The following is a 17,166-nucleotide window of genomic DNA, read 5'->3' on the forward strand; positions in this document are numbered from 1 at the left end:
TACTGAATTTAAAAGTTTCAAGATTTCAGAAGGATAATTTAGCAACTGAGTATGAGAAGGAACTATCAAAGAGGCAGGAAGAAATCCAGGAGAACGTGATATCTTGGATTCCAAGATCATTATTTAAAGAAGATGGTGTAAAATGTTACCAAGAAATTGAGTAAGGTGAGGACTGATAATTGAGCACTGACTATGGTCAGCCTCTTCTCCAGGTGCATGATTTAAAATGAAAATCATAAAGAGATATATGATTTTTATCTTTACGGGGCTCATATCTCAGAGCGGGTACAAACACATCCATCAAACGGTTACCAAAAAAAAGAAAAGAAAATTACATTTGTGTGAAGTGTTCAGAAATAAGGGGTCTACAGTGCTAGGAAAACTAAATTTGATTTAGTTCTGTGGGTCAGATAACAACTCTTTTCTGAAGTAATATTTTGGCTGATAGCTGGAGGATGAATTGGAATTAAATAGGTAAAGAACACAGAAAAAAACAAGAACAACTACTGTAAATTGTCTATGTGAAGAAAGAATACTGAAATAAGAAAGAGCTGACAGATCCAAATTGTGACTGTAGAAGAGTGTGTATAATGTGAGAGGCGCAAGTGCTGGAGAGACAAAACCATGTAGGACTCATTCAGTGACATGAATTAACCCAAGCATAAAGCAGTATAATGCAGTCTCAAGAACAGAGACTCTGGTGTCAGACTGTCACATGGTCACTATGCCCCTTATATGATATAGAAAATGGATAAAGCAAAGTACTCAACCATCCTCCCATTCATTGATAAAGACCATTATAGTATGTACCTTACAGAGTTATCACGAAGATTAAATAAGAATATAAATGTTAACACTGTAACTCAATTCCTGATAAACAAAGAAACACAGAGGTGATGCTGATATAATTTTTACATTGAAGATAACATTTTGGGAATTTTTACTCCTCTTTTCAGAATATAAACAATATAAAGTTAAGACATCCAAAAAAGATCTTATTTTTGCCTCAGTTTGTATATGTTAACCAATGTACACATATATTGTAAGTAATTTTTATCTTAAATATGACACAATATCTAGATATTCTCATTTTTTATTATATGTTAAGTACTTCTGGTACTTTCTATATCAAAACATAGAAGGTACTTGATAAATGTCCGTTGAATGACTGGAGGAAGAAAAAGATAGGAGGGAGGAAATAAGAGAGAATAAAGTGATTTGACACTACTCCCAATATATTTAACGCATGCCAAAAAGAACGCTGTATACATGAGTTAACCCTGAGACTCTATATGAATTCTAAATAGCCTACATTAGCTATTAGTAGAGATTAAGCCAGGCAGATAATTTACATAGGTTATCTTTGCTAATACCATATTGATAAAGTAATACATTAGAAAACATGTTAATCACATTTACTACTGCACTATTTATAGCATTATTTAATGGATCCTTTTTTTTTTTTTTTAAACTTTACATAATTGTATTAGTTATGGATCCTTTTGAATTAAAAAAATGTGAAACTGTTTTCACACCTAATGTAGAATTAAGTATACCAAGTTTTCATTTTTATACGAAATATTGTTTGAAAACCTAGTATGTAAATGAGGCATGGTGATTTGGAGACCAAAATCTTAGGAAGGAGCGTGGAGCCAAGTTTGACACTCACGGTTCTGTACAAGCTTCTTCAATATTCTCAAGAGAGAATTCAACACATAGCTGAAGAAAATGACCAGATGGAAGCATTAGTAAAGTTACTCTCGAGAGTAACAACTTTAAATAAGTGTGAAACATCCTTGGGATTCCTTTCATGACATCATACTCATTCTTTGGAAAGTTTTTTTTTTTTTCCTTTTTGTCCATTCATATTTTAGCCAAAAGTCTGTTCTTTATAGCTGTGTCTCTTTTGCTGTCTTGCATATAGGGTTGTCGTTATCATCTTTCTAAATTCCATATATATGCATTAATATACTGTATTGGTGTTTTTCTTTCTGGCTCAATTCACTCTGTATAATAGGCTCTAGTTTCATCCACCTCATCAGAACTGATTCAAATGCATTCTTTTTAATGGCTGAGTAATATTCCATTGTGTATATGTACCACAACTTTCTTATCCATTCATCTGCTGATGGACATCTAGGTTGCTTCCATGTACTAGCTATTGCTAACAGTGCTGCAATGAACACTGGAGTATATGTGTCTCTTTCATTTCTGGTTTCTTCAGTGTGTATACCCAGCAGTGGGATTGCTGGGTCGTATGGCAGTTCTATTTCCAGTTTTTTAAGGAATCTCCACACTGTTCTCCATAGTGGCTGTACTAGTTTGCATTCCCACCAACAGTGTAAAAGGGTTCCCCTTTCTCCACACCCTCTCCAGCATTTATTGCTTGTAGACTTTTTGATAGCAGCCATTCTGACCAGCATGAGATGGTACCTCATTGTGGTTTTGATTTGCATTTCTCTGAAAATGAGTGATGTTGGGCATTTTTTCATGTGTTTGTTAGCTATCTGTATGTCTTCTTTGGAGAAATGTCTGTTTAGTTCTTTGGCCCATGTTTTGATTGGGTCATTTATTTTTCTGGTATTGAGCTGCATGGGCTGCTTACGAGTACTGTAACAAAACATGGCCCACTGGAGAAGGGAATGGCAAACCACTACACTATTTTGCCTCAAGAACCCCACGGACAGTATGAAAAGGAAAAAAAAGATATGACACCAGGAGATGAGCCCCCAGGCTGGTAGGTGTCCAGTATGCTATTGGAAAGATCAAGGAATGGCTCCAGAAAGAATGAAGAGTCTGGGCAAAGAGGAAATGACACACAGTTGTAGATGTGTATGGTGCTGAAATTAAAGTCTAATGCTTTAGTCTAAAGAAAAACATTGCATGGGAACTTGGAATGTTAGGTCCCAAATCAAGGTAAATTTGATGTGGTCAGGCAGGAGATGGCAAGAGTGAACATCAACATTGTAAGAATCAATGAACTGAAATGGACAGAAATGGGAGAATTTAATTCAAATGACCATTATATCTACTACTGTGGGCAAGGATCTCTTAGAAGAAAAGGAGTAGCCCTCATAACCAGCAAAATAGTCCTTGTATCCAGTCATGATACTATTTACCTAGAAATATTTTAGGCAGAGGAAGTAGAGATCAAATTGCCAACATCCACTGGATCGTAGAAAAAGCAAGGGAATTCCAGAAAAACCCCTACTTCTGTTTCATTGACTATGATAAAGCCTTTTACTATGTGAATCACAGCAAACAGTGGAAAATTCTTAAAGAGATGTAAATACCAGATCATCTTACCTGTCTCCTTAGAAACCTGTATTCAGGTCAAGAAGCAACAGTTAGAACCAGACATGGAACTACTGTAGTTCAAAATTGGGAAAGAAGTACGTCAAGGCTGTATATGTCACCTGCTTATTTAACTTATATGCAGAGTATGTCATGTGAAATGCCAAGATGGTTGAAGCACAATCTGGAATCAAGATTGCCAGGAGAAATATTGACATCCTCAGATATGCAGATGATACCACTAATGGCATAAAGCAAAAAGGAACTAAAGAGATTCTTGAGAGTCCCTTGAATAGCAAGGTGATGAAACTAGTCAGTCCTAAAGGAATTCAACCCTGAATATTCATTGGAAGAACTGATGCTAAAGCTGAAGCTTCAATACTTTGGCCTCCTCATGTAAAAGACCCTGATGCTGGAAAAGATTGAAGGCAGGAGGAAAAATGGGCAGCAGAGGATGAGATGGTTGGATGGTATCACCAACTCAATGGGTGTGAGTTTATGCAAACTCCAAGAGATAGTGAAGGATATAGGAAAGGCTGGCATGCTGCAGTCCATGGGATTGCAAAGACTCAGACACAACTTATCAACTGAACAACTTTTACCAACATAATAATAAGCATTGCCAGGCAGACTGTATAAAATTAAGAATAACTGTAAAATGAAAAACTCTTAATATTGCTGTTACTTAAAACTTAATCCAAGGTAATTAAGATGAAACTTTATTGAAATTAATTAACATATATGTGTCTTGTTCAAGATGGCTACATAGGATGACCCTGCACTCACCTGTTCCCATGGGTGCATTGAATCAACAAATACATATGAAAAAAGTTCCTCTGAAAAAAATGTAAAAATTAGGTAACTCCTATATATTGGGCAAATGAGAGAAAAACCCACTTCAAATTGGATAGCAGAGGCTGAGACATTATCTCACCATAAAACCCAGCCCTGGTACTGCAACTTACAATTGAGACTGAACTCAAAACCTGGAACTTCTCCCTAAAGGAGTAAAGGGTTTGAACTGCACATTAAGAACCCCATCTTTTAAGACTTGCGCCTGATAGATGGGTCCAGAAACATTTAGCTTTGAAAATCAGTGGGGTTCATATTTTCAAGACCCACAAGGCTGTAGCACTCTGAGAAATGGCCGTTAAAGGGCTTGTACTTTGGACTCACAAGGACCAGGGAAAAGGCTGCCAACTGACAGGCACCCATGCTTTATGTGAATGAGCTTTCTTTGCTTATTATCTTAAACCATTAGCCTGAGGGATAGGTATGTCTTAACACATATTCAGAGGCCTGCTGGGGTATATCTTCAGGGATAAAGCTTGGCAGGAGGCATCTTTTTAGTCTCCCTGGTCAGTAGGCACCATCTCCATGATTTAATGATATTTCCCAGAAAGGAGGTTTGTAAGCACTCTGATTGTCTTGATTTTTTGGCTGCAGTCCAGAGGACAATACAATCGCCCAGCTATAGTTGTCAGTGAGGCTTATGTTCCAGAGTCTTACATGACTTACCAGAGCAGACAGAGTTCTTAAATGACTACCACCTTCAGAGCAGAGCAAGAAGCAAGAGTCTCAAGAGCCCAGGATAGCAAAAAGGCCTATTAGTTTATCTTCGTAACTGTGGCTTGAGGAGCGGGTTTCTAATGAAATACACTTTTAGGAGCCAGTCCTTTCTAGAGATCCCAGATGGTGGCCTATCTTCATACTCTCCCTGTTCCATGCTCCGGATCACCAGTGTCTCCCAGGGGGGAGCTTTTACATGCATTTTGGGACTGCTCCCCAGTGGACACCCTGTGATCACTGGGCTCTAAAGGCCAAAGGATCTTATTTTTCTGGAACCCAAGGACTATAGCAATCAGAGAGACAGTTCATGATTGGCTAAAACCTGAGGGCACTGCACAGATAGAGAACTGAAATGTACCTGTAGGCTTTCTGTGAAAGAGGCTTGTCCAGGTGCTTGGCCAGAAAGGCAGACATCTGGTTTGGTACACACCCATGGCCATGAAATTGAAAGACGCTTGCTCCTTGGAAGAAAAGCTATGACAAACCTAGACAGCATATTAAAAAAGCAGAGACATTGCTTTGCCAACAAAGTTCTGTCTAGTCAATGCTATGGTTTCTCCAGTAGTCATGGATGTGAGAGTTGGACTATAAAGAAAGCTGAGCGCCGATGAATTGATGCTTTTGAACTGTGGTGTTGGAGAAGACTCTTGAGAGTCCCTTGGACTGCAAGGAGATCCAACCAGTCCATCCCAAAGGAAATCAGTCCTGAATATTCATTGGAAGGACTGATGCTGAAGCTGAAACTCCAATACTTTGGCCACCTGATGGGAAGAACTGACTCACTGGAAAAGACCCTGCTGTTGGGAAAGATTGAAGGTAGGAGGAAAAAGGGATGACAGAGGATGAGATGGTTGGATGGCATCACTGACTCAAGGGGCAAGAGTTTGAGCAAGCTACAGGAGTTGGTGATAGATAGGGAAGCCTGGCATGCTGCAGTCCATGGGGTCGCAAACAGTCAGACATGACTGAGTGACTGAACTGAACTGAACTGTGGCCTATGAAGGTGCTCTCAGGGAACAGAGGCCAGGGAATGCAATTTTTGTGTTCTCTGTCTGCAATGCTCCAACTTCTGGTACCCACCTTAAAAGAAGTTTGTACCCTTTCTCTGTTTCTTTCTTCTTGTAGCTGCTTCCAGGCAACACCTCCGTATTACCTGGTTCTGATGGCCTGCAGGGCTTATTTTATCTATACACTGAAAGCTGCTGCATGAAGGTCTGGCTTCCAGTCAGCCTGAATCTAGGTGCTGACTGATATCCTCTCATTTGGGATACTGACATGTCTCAGCACACCCTCAACTACTGGGAGCCATAAAAATTAAAATAGAGTACTTGGAGTATCACAAAAAATGGAGAAACAATCAAGAACTAGCGTGGGATTGAATATATAATTTATCTCTTACAAAGGGCCTTTCCTTCAAAATGGGGAGGGTGGTACTTGTTCTAATTAATGCATAGGATCCAACCACATAGGAATTTGATCCAAATTAAAAAATAATATGAAACCTCAGAAAAAAAATGAAATGGAGATAAGTGGTATATCTGATAAAGAGTTAAAGATGATGGTCTTAAAGATGATTATCAAGTTCAGGATAATAAAGGAGAAGCACAATGAGAACTTCAAAAAGAGAGAGTATAAGAGAAAATCAAATAGAAGTCACAGCTGAAAATTATGACTGAACTCTGAAAAATATACTAGAGGGATTGAAAAGCAGACTAGATGAAAGAGAAAAAAGGATCAGTGAACTTAAAAGATGGGACAATGAAATTCACCCAAGCTGAGTGGTAACAAGGGAAAAAAAAGAATTTAAACAAAAATGAATATATATACTTTAAGGGATTTATGGGATAATATCAAGTGGATGAATATTCAAATTAAATTATCCAAAAAGAAAATGAAATAATGAGGCAGAGGACCTATTGAAGAAATAATGACTAAAAACTTCCCTAACATGGAAAAGAAAAAGATATCCTGGAAGCCCAGAATTTCATATAAAAGGATTACACAGAGACACATGCCAAGATACCTAATTAAAATGTCAAAAGTTAAAGAAAATTTTAAAAAGAGCAGGAGAAAAATAATTTGTTATGTACAAGTGAATCTCCATAAGGCTGTCAGCAGATTTTTTCAGCCGAAGCTTTTGCTTCTTCAAAAGTATTCTCCATGTTACACTACATTGTAGGCTTCGTTGCCTCCATGTCTTATGAAGTTCAGATTGGCCATTAGGAGATCATTAGAAGACCATTAGAAGATCAAATTTGGGGAGAAGAGGAAAGTTGGGGTTTAGCCACTTGGCTTCTTTTCTGCTGGACCATGGCAGCCCCCTCGAAAGAATTCTGGGTCTTGCTGGATTATTACAACTCACTTCTTCTTCCTTCTGGCTCAGGGGTGGTAGGTTCTTCCTGATGCTGCCAAGGAATATGTTACCACGCCTTAATGGTTTTCATTAACCCAATTTGCAGGGCTTCCTTGGTGGCTTAGTTGGCAAAGAATCCATTTGCAATGTAGGAGACCTGAGTTTGATCCCTGGATTAGGAAGATAACCTGGAGAGAGAAATGGCAACCCACTGTAGTATTTTCACTTAGGAAATCCCATAGACAGAGGAGGCTATTTGTATTTTGTAAACCACTCCTCCATTATATTCTCTTTGTTACATATTTTGAGTATGTCATTGGATAATTTTTTTAATTACACTAGATCCTAACAGAGTATTGCCAGAAAAAATAATTTTAACACAGCAAAGAAATATAAAAGATGGAAAATATTAGGGAACTATTAGAGATGTGGCTATAAAATACACCAAGTATGTATCTTATCAAAGTTCCAGAAGGAAATAAGAAAGTGACTGAGAAAAATCATATAGAAAAGATCTTAGCAATGAAGTTTTCAGAACTAGTGAAAGATATCAATCCACACATTCAGAGTCAAAAGAATTGCTATAGTCCCAATATTTGTGCCATCTCAATTCATATGTTGAAACCTAACACTTAGGAGATGAGCCCTGGGATTTCTTTGTAGGGAATGAAGCTGAAACTCCAGTACTTTGGCCACCTCATGCAAAGGGTTGACTCATTGGAAAAGACTAATGCTGGGAGGGATTGGGGGCAGGAGGAGAAGGGGACGACAGAGGATGAGATGGCTGGATGGCATCACTGACTTGATGGACGTGAGTTTGAGTGAACTCCGGGAGCTGGTGATGGACAGGGAGGCCTGGAGTGCTGCGATTCATGGAGTCGCAAAGAGTCGGACATGACTGAGAGACTGAATTGAACTGAACTGAACTGAACCCTTAAGTGTGATAGTATTAGGAGTCAGACTAGTTGGGGAGATAAATAGGTCATGAGGGCAGAGCCCTTTTGAGTGGGAGTCTGCCCCTATAAAAAAGGTTTGACATAGATATTTCTCCAAAGAAGACAGGCAAATGGCTAATAAACACATGAAAAAATGCTCAACATAGCTCATTATCAGAGAAATGAAAATCAAAACTACAATGAGATATCACTGCATACCAGTCAAAATGGCCATCATCAAAAAAATCTACAAATAATAAATGCTGGGAAGGGTATGTAGAAAAGGGAACCCTCTTGCACTATTGGTGGGAATGAATATAAATTGATACAGCCACTATGGAAGAAGATATTATGGAGATTTCTTTAAAAACTAGGAATAAAACTATAGATGATGCAACAATACCACCCCTGGGCACATACCCTGAGAAAACCATAACTGAAAAAGACACATGTACCCCGATGTTCATTGCAGCATTCTTTACAATAGTTAGGACATGGAAGCAACCTAGATGTCCAACTACAGATGAATGGTTAAAGAAACTGCTGTAGGGATACACAATGGAATATTACTCCACCATGAAAGGGAACCCATTTGAGTAAGTGCTAATGAAGTGGGTGAACCCAGAGTCTATTATACAGCGTGAAATAAAAAAGAGAAAAACAAATATCATATATTAGCACATATAGATGGAACCTAGAAAGATGATGGACCTATTTATAGGAGTGGAGCATATGGAGCAGCAGTGGAGATACGGACAAAGAGAACAGATTTATGGACATGGGGTCAAGGGGAAACAGAAGGTGGGACAAATGGAGAGAGGAGCATGGAGACATATACACTACTATATATAAAATAAATAGCCAGTGGGAATTTGCTATATGATTCGGGGAACTCAACTGGGACTCGGTGACAACCTAGAGAGGGGGGGATGGGCTTGGAGGTGGGAAGAAGGCTCAAGAGGGAGGGCATATATGTGAACCTATGGCTAATTCATGTTGATGCATGGCAGAAACCATACAGTGCTCTAAAGCAATTATCCTTCAATTAAAAATAGAGAGAGAGAGAGAGAAAAAAAAGGAAAGTTTGAGAGAGAGTTCCCTTGACCCGTCTTCCATGTGAGGCTACAGTGAAAAGAAATGTGTTGATTAGTTGATGATAAGCCACCTAGTTTTTATTATAGCAGCACAAATAGACTAAGAGAAAGTCTGAAGCTGGAGAAATATAAGAAAACAGACGTAGTGACATTTTGGTAAAACTTCAGACCGTAAAGACAAAATGATAATCAGCATAGTCAAAATAGTAAAAAGGAGTATCTTCCTTCAGAAAAAAGCATTCAGACTGAGAGATGGCTTCTCAGCAGCAAGAGTTGGAGCAAGAAGACAGAGGAATGATCTTTTATTCTGTGCTGAAATAGATCACCAAGCAACAAATTAATTCATGACAAAGATGTAGTTCTAGAACATGGCCAAGGTAAAACTCTTTCAGAAAATAAACTGAGCTAAAGAATTCCTAAAGGGTATATTTTCATTCTAATTGGAAGAGTTAAGAAAGGCTGATATGGGCAAAATAAGTGTTAAAATACTAGTAAAACTATTTAAGTATTGACTATTTAAAAATTATGCTAAAGCTGAAACTCCAGTACTTTGGCCACCTCATGCGAAGAGTTGACTCATTGGAAAAGACTCTGATGCTGGGAGGGATTGGGGGCAAGAGGAGAAGGGGACGACAGAGGATGAGATGGCTGGATGGCATCACTGACTCGATGGACGTGAGTCTGAGTGAACTCTGGGAGTTGGTGATGGACAGGGAGGCTTGGTGTGCTGCGATTCATAGGGTCGCAAAGAGTCGGACATGACTGAGCGACTGATCTGATCTGATCTGATTTAAAAATATGTGCTTCCCTGGTGGTTGAGGTAAAGAACCCGCCTGCAATGTAGGAGACTGCCTGCAATGCAGGAGATATGGGTTCAGTCTCTGGGTCAGGAAGATCCCCTGGAGAAGGGAATGACAACCCACTTCAGTATTCTTGTCTGGAAAATTCCATGGACAGAAGAGCCTGGCAGGGCTACAGTCCATGCGTTCACAAGAGTCAGACATGACTTAATGAGTAAACCACCACCACCATTTAAAAATATAATAACGTATTACAGAAATAAAATCTTTCACAAACCTAAATAGAATGAAAATGTATGACAAGGGTGCCGGGGTCAATGGTCAATATTGCAGAGTAACAGGACATGTAGCTCACTTCCCTCCACAAGCAAATCAAAAAAGAAAAAAATCCACATGTGGAATAATTCTTATGGAAAACTAACATAATAATTATTATGGAAACTGGCAGAATAACTCCTGTATAACCAAGACTGCAAAAATATAGCTATATAATCAGGTAGAACAGGAAGAAAAGCATCAGGTCAGGACCTGCAAACCTGGTGGGCGGGTGACTAAGAGGAAGGAGAGATTGTAGAGTCAGGCACTCACTCTGAAGAGTGAGCAGGTCAAGACACAGACTGGGTGTCCCAGTCCCGGGGTTCTATGTGGAGCAGACAAGCTTATATGCCTGCTTGGAGAACTACTGAGACAGACAGAAAGGCTGGAGAAACCCAGACTTCACCAGTGAGGAGGAAGCAGGTACTGGCTTGTCATCAGACAAGGCAGAGGGAGGTCTACCCTAGTGGCCAAAAGCTCTCTGATCTGAGCGAAGGCCCTGGCCCTACTCATTTAATGCCACAGCTTGTCACTGGACACAAGACAGCCAAGAAGTGGGAAAAGACTCGATCTAGCGACATAGAGTCTCGGGGAGTGGTCCAGGTATGGTGCTGGTGGTTGCTATTGGTGCTTACTCAACCAGCACCCCAGAAGTATACCAGATCTCTGATGGCAGCCCAGCTGCCTGAACTCTTTTGACTAACATGGAACAGTCTGATGGCTTCACAGGATAATTTTACTAAACAAATAAAGAAGGACTAACACCTATCCTTCTCAAACTATTACAAAAATTTGAAGTGGGCAGAACATTCCCAATTTCAATCTATGAGCCCACCATTACCTTGATACTACAACTTCTAAGGCAAAAGAAATAAAATCAGTAGAGAAAAAAAAGTATAATGGTTAACATAAATTCTTTACATCTAACATATATAAGAAATGAGAGAGGGAAAAAAGCCTAGAACAGGTGGGACAGCTAGAAAACAGGAATTATGTGATATATAGAATTTATAAAGATTAATTCCTATAGGGAAAGACAACAACCATTGCATTAGAGCTTTAAGTAATTCAACTGTAAAAATAAAATAATGTATTGCTTCTAATAGAAATCTATGAGACACAAGAATGCAGAAAGTTGGAAAAAATAATGGTAGAAGAAAATATTCCATGCAGAAATATGAAAATTACTACCTCCATACAGACAATGCAACTTCTGGAAAATAATGAAAAGAAATGGAGCTAGAGGTAAACCACTCTTGGAAGGTGAGCCACTACAAGCAAACTTAGAAAAAAAGAGTGTTTCTGGCAGGGCATTTGGGAGACTGTGGCTTATCAGCCAGTGGAGGGAACACAAACATTCAGACCATAGCACTTAGCAAACCAGAACTACTGAAATGGCTTCAAGTAGGCTAAATGGGTAGAAACTATGTGGTACTGGGGTTTGATCTATTACTTGGAAATTTGATGCTGTTAAAACCTCACATTGGAACAGAACTCTGGAAATCAAAGCTCCTCATTAACAGGGGTCTTATTTGGGGTAATAATTTGGAAGATTAATAAAATGTGATTTTGTATTTTGACAGTTATATGAGCAGTCAGGCTAAGGAATGTGCATTCATCTAGCTAATAAGTTAGCTATACGTCTGCAAACAAGAGTAAAATAGCACCAAACAAACGGATGCCAGGCCATCAAGAGAACGTTAGGAAAACACTTCTCAGAATTTCAGTCTCTAAGTGTTTGAGAGTAGGAGAATTTAAGATGTGACCTACAGCAAAAACTGAAGATCAAATATGTTGTAGCACTAGGGTAATGAATAAGAAAATGGGAAATGGGAAAACCCGGTGTGCTCCTAGACACTGACTATAAGAGTAAAATTTATGTATTATTGGTTAAGGGCAGAGTAAACTAGACATAAATTACAGAATCTACTGAGTCACAAGTAAAGCTATAATATTTGTATTTTATGATTATGTTTCATACAATATCAGGATTATAATGCTAGATTAATACATATTAAGCTGAAAAAATGAATTTTAGAAGAGGTCTAAAGTCTTAGGAAGAATTTATCAACTATTTTCTTCTTACTGCCTATGAGAAAAAATAGAGACAGTAAACAAAGTTTTGATTGATGCTGAAGTTAACTTGCTTGTTTGACCTCAACTTTCTTTCTTTCTTTTCCTTTTTTTTTTTTTTTGCCACTATGCAGCATGCAGGATCTTAGTTCCCCAACCAGGGGTCAAACCCGTGCCTCTTGCAATGGAAACATGGTCTCTTAACCACCAGGGTAGTTCCTGATCTTATTTCTTTTTGAAAAGAAAAAAAAAAAAATCTTATAAACAGAGACAGTTTCCACCACTTGTTCAGTTATTCTTTTTAAAAGAAAAATAAACCATGTGATAAATATAGCATAGCTCCAGCAAAGAAGCTGTTTCCAGTTGAGGGTACTTACCCAATTTCTTAGAAAAGTGTTGCCAAACCTCAGCTGTCATTTCAATTTCATTTTTCAAGTGGTATGCTCAATCTTTGTCATCCTCTCCAAAACATCCTTCCCTCAATATACAACCAAATAAAAGGACTAAAAAAGAAAATGTTCTCTTAAAAGGAAGACCATGGGTTGAGGATACTGAGACTAAGAAAAATTAACCTTAAATGGAAGCTGAAGACTTCCTGTTTCAAATGGAAAGGGGAAAATGGCAAACATAAATGCTCTTCACAGAAGGATTCCACTAACTCTTTCCTCATCTTATATCCAGGGGTGTTTGTCTCATGGGAATTTGGCAAGTCTGTATATACGCTCCAAACTGGAAAAAGGTACATCGGAAATTACATTTTCGTATTCAGTTTTGCTCATATTTTAATGTGGGTAGTTAGAGAAATGTTTTCACTTGGTTCCTGTAGTTCATTAAGAAATCACATGCAAGAAGTGAAAAGATATATGACTTTTAGGTGATAAGATCCTTAAGGACTCAACTAACACTGCAGGTAAATTCAGATTATCCAGTCTACATAGCAAATCAGAGATGCTACTCACATGCAGGAGAAGATAATAAAGTTACAGGCCTTCTTATGTGATAAACACTGCCTAAATATTAAGAAGTGCCTGTGGGTATTGCCAATTTTATTACAACCACAAAATAAATCTTTCTTAGTAAATGTGAAAAAGGAGTAGGTAGTTGGTGATTCTTTCTGTAGTGTGTTAAGGCTAAAATAAAAGAACAACATTGTTTGAGGAGAGTTCAAATAGGTGAGGGAGAGACATTATTTTCAGTTCAGTTCAGTCACTCAGACATGTCCGACTCTTTCCAACTCCATGAATTGCAGCACGCCAGGCCTCCCTGTCCATCACCAACTCCCAGAGTTTACTCAAACTCATGTCCATTGTGTTGGTGATGCCATTCAACCATCTCATCCTCTGTCGTCCCCTTCTCCTCCTGCCCTCAGGGTCTTTTCAAATGAGTCAGCTCTTTGCATCAGGCGGCCAAAGTATTGGAGTTTCAGCTTCAACATGAGCCCTTGCAATGAACACCCAGGACTGATTTCCTTTAGGATGGACTGGTTGGATCTTCCTGTAGTCCAAAGGACTCTTAAGAGTCTTCCTCAACACCACAGTTCCAAAGCATCAATTCTTTGGAGCTCAGCTTTCTTTATAGTCCAAATCTCACATCCATACATGACTACTGGAAAAACCATAGCCTTGACTAGATGGACCTTTGTTGGCAAAGTAATGCCTCTGCTTTTTAATATGCTGTCTAGGTTGGTCATAACTTTCCTTCCAAGGAGCTAAGTGTCTTTTAATTTCATGGCTGCAATCACCATCGGCAGTGATTTTGTAGCCCCCCAAAATAAAGTTAGCCACTGTTTCCACTGTTTGCCCATCTATTTGCCATGAAATGATGGTACAGTATGCCATGACCTTAGTTTTCTGAATATTGAGCTTTAAGCCAACTTCTTCACTCTCTTCTTTCACTTTCATCAAGAAGTGATGGGACTGGATCCTATGATCTTAGTTTTCTGAATGTTGAACTTTAAGCCAACTTTTTCACTCTCCTCTTTCACTTTCATCAAGAGGATTTTTAGTTCCTCTTCACTTTCTGCCATAAGGGTGGTGTCATCTGCATATCTGAGGTTATTGATATTTCTCCCAGCAATCTTGATTCCAGCTTGTGTTTCATTTTAATGTTGGTTAATTGATCACATGTGAAAAAACATCTTCATATTGATAATTTTATAGTGTTACAGGTCCTGACTGAACATCTCCTATGTAATTCCTTTACTTTTCTTTTAGAATTGCAAATGGGAAGAGAAAAAATATTTGGGTAATATAATAAGATTCATGTAAAGATAGAAAAAAATGATAATAAGGAATATGTGGAAATTATTCTGTTGTAACAGGTTAAAAGCATAGATTTTAACAAGATTGAACTTTTGCATTAAGTTAATAAAATGTCACCCAAATTAAAGTGATATAAAAGGCAGCAAGAAGGCCCCTTCCATCCAGAGAAAATTGCTCCACTATTAGAATTGCTCTGATACATGAAATTCCAGTGTTAGCAGTTCTTTTCTTTCTTATAATGTCTTCCTTGTAGTTTTTACCACAAATTTTCCTCAGGACAGGTAGCAAAACCCTCACATGATTTTTCTGATGACACATGAAGAAATAGTTATCAATAAAAATCGATAAAACAGGTGTCAGAGAAGAGGAAAATTAACTTATAGCAACCTAATTCCCTTACTTGAAATTTTATCTAGGGCTTTTAGACAGGGATAGTCTCTATAGGATGACTACATGAATGTCAGCTAAATTCTCAATGCATGGTTTATCAAATACATATTCACTAAAATTTTGAAAATAAATTATAACTCTTGCCCTTATTCTTCAAGAAATGGATAATAACATTCATATAATATCTACACTTTCTATATTTAATCAGTTGTTATTCTGTTCCTCCCTTCATCTAACAATTACTTATTTAACACATATTTGCCAAACTCTGGGTTTATAATGGTGAGAAAAACAGACTACCCTCAGTCTCAAGGATATCATAGCCCACGTGGAGAACCAACAGTAATCAAGTATTGAATACCCTGCCCAGAGTATTATGAGCATCACAAAAACACACCCACAAAAACTATTAGGGAACCAAGACTGTGTAAACAGCACATGAACATAACTGCAAAAAGCATCTGAGCTGGGATTTGAAGGTGAATTAAGGATAGGGGTAATATCTATCCAAGCATTTTGCTGTACACAGGTCTTGCGGCGAACCCCACTGTTACCAGCTGATGATGATGGATCAGATTGGGAGGGTCAGGTGAAGATCAGTCACCCAGTCTCTGAAACTTACAGAAAAATGACCTAGTGATGTGTAGACTGCTATGAGCTGTGCCCTTTCAGAAGGACCTTGCTCCTTCTTTGTGCTTCCAGGTTACGAGGTTAGCATGAGAGTGGTTTGTTCCTGAGAGAGAAGATGACAAAATAAGCTCAGAACAATTGAGTTGAAGTACATAACTCATGGAAAAGCATCTGCCTGCAGCATAGGAGACCCAGTTTCAACCCCTGGTTTGGGAAGACCCCCTGTAGAAGGAAATGGCAAGTCACTCCAGTATTCTTGCCTGGAGAATTTCATGGACAGAGGAGCCTGGAGGTCTGCAGTCCATGGGGTAGCAAAGAGTTGGCCACGACTGAGCTAACACACACACACACACACACACACACACACACGTGTTCCATGGTATGCTGGAAATGCTATCCACTAGCATACTGCGTCCCCAGGCTTGTGAGAAACTGAGTTCAGATAAACGCACTTCAGAGAGGAAGAACCTTATCTACAAGGTAGTTTGTTGCCAAGCAAACCAGGTACATCACTAGAGTTGATCATTAAACAGCCCTGCTTTCCTCAAGGCAGAGGTAAGGAGTAGCAGACTACAAGGCAGGAAAAAGAACAGGTACCTGAAGATGTAAAAGAAGGCTGGTGTAGCTGGAGCAGAGATCATCAGAGAGTTCTTAATTATGCCTCATACAAAAGGCCACGTGAACTGATTTTGGGCTCCAAATTCACTGCAGACAGTGACTGCAGCCACGAAATTAAAAGACACTTGTTCCTTGGAAGAAAAGCCATGACAAACTAAGATGCATATTACAAAGCATAGACATCACTTTGCCAATGAAGGTCCGTGTGGTCAAAGCTATGGTTTTTCCAGAGTCACGTACAGATGCAAGAGTTGACCGTAAAGAAGGCTGAGCACCAAAGAACTGATGCTTTCTAATTGTGGTGCTGGAGAAGACTCTTGAGAGTCCCTTGGACAGCACAGAGATCAAACCAGTCAGTCCTAAAGGAAATCAACCTGAATGTTCACTGGAAGGACTGATGCTGAGGCTCCAATACTTTGGCCACCTAATGTGAAGAGCCGACAGCTGCAGGAAGCATGTTCAGCTATATTTATACCTTCAGAGAGGTAAGCCAGGGATTTCTGGATCACTTACAAAAATAGGTATGTTCTCAATTGCATTCTTGATTAAAGGCTGGTGTGCATTATAAACATTGACCATCACATAAAGGAAATAGTTCTGGAACATCCCACCCTGAAGTGCTTCTGTTTCTTCTCTCTTTGTTATAGTTTCACTATGACCCTGCCACTGATTCAGCACTTCTGTCCATCCCTGGACATAACCTGAGGCTTTTTTCTCCAGCATTTTATTTCAATCTCTAAATGCTCAGCTTCCCCAGATATTCATACTGCTCCTGGTAGACATTATATAACTTGGATGACAAATACTTTTCATCCTGAGTACTGAATTTTATAG

Source organism: Bos taurus, chromosome 7 (genome assembly GCF_002263795.3).
Source record: "Bos taurus isolate L1 Dominette 01449 registration number 42190680 breed Hereford chromosome 7, ARS-UCD2.0, whole genome shotgun sequence".
In the NCBI taxonomy this organism is placed as follows: domain Eukaryota; kingdom Metazoa; phylum Chordata; class Mammalia; order Artiodactyla; family Bovidae; genus Bos; species Bos taurus.